At 44.3% G+C, this 5000-nt stretch overlaps 1 non-coding gene across 1 annotated transcript; it reads left to right on the plus strand.

Moving 5' to 3' along the window:
* Nucleotides 1-2411: 2411 nt before the first annotated feature.
* Trnai-gau (transfer RNA isoleucine (anticodon GAU)) lies at nucleotides 2412-2485 on the plus strand. The gene has a single exon. It is a non-coding gene; the product is annotated as a tRNA-Ile (tRNA).
* The last annotated feature ends 2515 nt before the right edge of the window (nucleotides 2486-5000 follow it).

Genomic DNA, 5000 nt, shown 5'->3' on the forward strand with positions numbered 1-5000 from the left:
ATCTCCTGTCACCTTGACTGTCTGTCTTGTCTCAGTGTCCATCTCCTGTCACCTTGACTGTCTCTCTGGTCTCAGTCTCCATCTCCTGTCACCTTGACTGTATATCTTGTCTCAGTCTCCATCTCCTGTCACCTTGACTGTCTATCTTGTCTCAGTGTCCATCTCCTGTCACCTTGACTGTCTGTCTTGTCTCAGTGTCCATCTCCTGTCACCTTGACTGTATATCTTGTCTCAGTGTTCATCTCCTGTCACCTTGACTGTATATCTTGTCTCAGTGTTCATCTCCTGTCACCTTGACTGTATATCTTGTCTCAGTGTCCATCTCCTGTCACCTTGACTGTCTCTCTGGTCTCAGTCTCCATCTCCTGTCACCTTGACTGTATATCTTGTCTCAGTGTTCATCTCCTGTCACCTTGACTGTATATCTTGTCTCAGTGTCCATCTCCTCTCACCTTGACTGTCTCCATCTTCTCCGTCTCCACCAGTCCCCGTCTTCCGTGTCTCCACTGTCTTTGTCTGTTCCTGTTTCCCCCATCTCCCCCACAAGTACAGGAGTGCTTCAAATGAGCTGATCTCAGCAACTGTCAGTGTCTTTTTCTCTGACCACACACACACACACACACACACACACACACACACACACACACACACACACACACACACACACACACACACACACACAAGTCGAGGAAGAAGAATGGAGAGAACGAGAAAGATGAAAGAAGGGGGAAAGAGACAAAAAAAAAAAGGAAAAGAAGAAGACGAGATGAATAAAGATGGGGAGAAGGAGAAAGAAGAGAGTGACAGAGAGACAGAGAGGCGTATTGTGGTGGGTCGGGTGAAGACAGGGAAAATCAAAGAACAAAACAGAAAAGAAAGAAATAAACAGATAAAAAATGAAAGAAAAGAATATAAAATTAGAGAAAGAAAACGACACCCGAGGTTATGGTGATTTCTGGAGATACCGACCCCCCTCCTTTCTTCCCCCGCCCAGCACCCCCTTCAACAGAAGGGAGCGAATCAAGATGGTGACAATAGCATACGGAATTTTTTCGATAGCCTCCCCTATATGCATTTCCGATGAATCTTCCATGCAATATTTCTCAGTCTCCATAGATCTCTACCCGAATCACACACACACACACACACACACACACACACACACACACACACACACACACACACACACACACACACACACACACACCCTGGAATATGTCAACCCAGAACTTGTGGTTACTGGCACACACTCAGACACACACACGTGACACACAGACACAGACACACACACACACACACACACACACACACACACACACACACACACACACACACACACACACACACACGGTAGCATCACTGACATTGTGCGTGCTGTCTTTATGTCCCTTGATTTCTTTTTGTGTTCTTCGATCGGTCTGTAATTTTTTAAAAATCATACCCTGCTTCAAGTTTATCCAATTCCGATGTTGTTTCGGATCCATACTGTGCTTGGGATAATTCAGAGAGAGAGAGGGAGAGAGAGAGAGAGGGTGGGTGGGGGGTGGGGTGGGGGGGCAGAAAATGAGTACATGTACGTCAGTGACTTTGCCCACGGGCATGACTGACATTGAGCTAATAAATCATCTTTCCCTGTAATTGTTTTCCGAAATTACTTCTTTAAATCATCTAGCTGAAAACGTTCAAAGATGGAAATGACAGCTGGCGATAATTAGAACAGCAGATTATACATTATATTTTCCTCGTTTAACATTACGATTGTGGCGTCTCTGAACAGTCGTTTCGATCATCCAGGGGAAGTAACACAATTTTCAGTGGAGATGACGAAGTAGGCAGGGGTTATGTACCATTTGTGGGAGGGTGTTGTGACGTTGTGATCGACACCGCGCAAATACTTTCAGGGAACGTACCCCCGTTCATTTATGCCAAAGGAAAATGTAATCAGGTACAATGACATATTTTTACAACTGTAGATTCAATACGCGCGCGCGCACACACACGCACACACACACACACACACACACACACACACACACACACACACACACCAGCACTGCCACACACACACGCATACACAGTGACAAACACAGACACACGCACTAACACACAGTCACACACACCAAGCGAACAGAGTGCTTCATTCACACATAGCTGCACATGAACTGAACGGAGGAATGATTCGCGCGGCAGTCGGTGGAGTCACACCAAACTTGGCCCAGTCCAGCATTCAGAAGATGAAGTCGCTGAGGTTTGAATTGCACAATGAAGCCGCGAAGTCCTACGTGTGAAGAAGTTGTGACCTCTCTTTCCTTGAGAAAAGCATGCAGCTTTGGCGATATATCATACGCTTTTCTCAACGCCACTGCCGCATGTCCTTTATGTACTTTCTTTGAAGGACTTACTACAGCGCAGGCCCATTAGCTCAGTTGGTTAGAGCGCCGTGCTGATAACGCGGAGGTCGTGGGTTCGACCCCCATGTGGGCCACGCAAATTTTTTTTTTTCTTTTCCTTCCACCGCCATCTTTATTGGTATTTTTGAAAATTAAAAAACAAAACAAAACAAAAAAGAAAAAAAGAGAAAAAACAAAAAACAAAAACAAAATAACAACAAACAAACAAACAAAAAAAACCCACAACAAGAACAGCTAGCAATCAATTCGAGGTCCATGAACTGCAAGTGTGTGTTTGTCTGCTGGGGGTGGAGGGAGAGAAACAATTTGATGTTGTATTCTTCTTCACTGACTGATTTATTTTCATCAGTAAAATAAACGACCAACTGTAGTGAAAACTGTCTCCATACTCACAGACTCAATGTCAATAACACCAACACCGGCACTACACAGTCAAAACCACTTCAGTCAACAAACTCAAAGTGTAAACTGACATCAGCCTGCTCTCTTCCCGTGGGGATGGATCTCAGCTTCAGTAAAAACAGAACTGAAGCCGGCTTCCTTCCGCCGGGAATTATTGTGCAACTTGAGAAACTCGTGTCCGCTTTTCAGTACATCACCACTTGTGTCTGTCTGTCCCCTAATCTTTCGGCTTACTCCGCCTTTTGTTAACTTTCTGACTTACTGGTCCATATCCCGGCTCAGCCTTAAAAAAAAATACTGATTTTATTATTATTTTATTTTATTTAAAAAAAAAAAAGCTTGACATAAAAAAAATTGGCATTCTCACTATGTTGTCATCCGACCTGCTTGACATGGATCCCTCCACCCTCCCCCTCCACCTGACTTCAAAACTTGGCATTCTCACTACAAGTATGTTGTCATCCGACTTTTTTGCGTCTGGGAAGTGTGACTGAGGTGCCAGCTGGCAAAGTTTTGGTTTTACTGATATAATTATGTCTGTTACTGCATATGAATGTTTGCATTATGTATAATTATGTGTGTTTGTGGTAATTTTGTAGTGCTCCGACGACGGAAAAACTAACGGAATACTCGATGTCAGAGGCACGTCTTAGGAGTGTACGGTGTGTGTGTGTGTGTGTGTGTGTGTGTGTGTGTTGATCAATAGTGGTAATTGCCGATTATCGGTAATGCGTAAAATCATTGCAGGAAATTACCGCTATTGACCATTATATATATATACAGAGAGAGAGAGAGAGAGAGAGAGAGAGAGAGAGAGCCGACAGCAGTTGGCGGTGCTCGTGAAAAAGACAGACTGCTATACTACGCTCCGATTACGTCCCTTACTTCATTCCTCTAACAGTCGTGCGTATCCTGTGTGATTGAACGAGAAGGGTTTTATTGATGAATTGATTGACTGAGTTGACAGACGTTATGATCAATCTTCTTACTAGTTGATGCATCTTTTTCTGAGGCTCTGTGTTCTGTACACTTTGGGTGAACTCAAGTGTAATGCACAAGAGACATTCCTTTTGTCACTGAGATGTCGAAGGCCACACACACACACACACACACACACACACACACACACACACACACACACACACACAAAACAACAACAACAAACAAACAGACAGACAAGCAAATAAATGTATTGAAGTTTAATACCGTGGAGAACAATTTTCTTCACAAAAGTATTCATAACCATGAGGGATATTCAGTTTAAATACAATCGGTTGAAATCTACGTAGTAAAAAAAAAATCGAGTTCAGTTTAAGTGCGTAGTTCATCAGTTGAGTGACTGAACAAACTTATAGGCCTGGTTGCATGACTTGAAAAAAAAAACCCCACTGTAAATCCACGACCTTTCGACTGAAAATACAACCCGTCTTTCAGTCTTGGTAGCTAGCTTGACATAATAATTTACGACGTGACTCTCTGAGTTGGGAGAACTTTCGATCAAAATATCGACAGAACCCGATCCAACACGAAACACTGAACGACAGACAGACTGACAGACAGAACAATGGAGTTTCCCTTTTCCTGGTGCGTGTGTCACCATGACAACTGGGATTGACACAGAAGAGAAACGTGACTGGAAAATCGTTTATTGTTTGTTCGTTTTTCACGATCGGTGAATGCAATGGCGGAGGTGTGAACTTACAGGTCAGGTGGTGTATGAAGGTTCAAACTCTGCCGGGTTAGCTGCGTGCAGTGCGTGCGTGTGTGTGTGTGTGTGCCCATGTGTGCCGGTGTCAGTGTGCGCGTGCGTGTGTATGGGTGGGTGGGTGGGTGCATACATGCGGAAGCGGTGTCAGTGTAACAGGAAGACAGGGCCAGAGAGACAGAAACACAGAGAGGCAGAGACAGAGACAGAAAAGACACAGATACAGAAAGAGAGAGAGAGACAGCAGAGAGAGAGAGAGAGAGACAGACAGACAGACAGACAGACAGACACTGAGACAGACAGACAGACGGATTATGTCTTTGGAAATGTCAGCATCACAAATAAATCTATCTATGACAACAGCAGGACGGACCCAGGCACGTAGGTATACATTATTCACAGGCTTTCCTGCACTTTGCGCGCTCTCGCTTCAAAACACGCACGCTTACACGCTCATGCGTACTTACGCATGCACACAAATA

This window comes from Babylonia areolata, chromosome 18 (genome assembly GCF_041734735.1).
Source record: "Babylonia areolata isolate BAREFJ2019XMU chromosome 18, ASM4173473v1, whole genome shotgun sequence".
NCBI lineage: Eukaryota > Metazoa > Mollusca > Gastropoda > Neogastropoda > Buccinidae > Babylonia > Babylonia areolata.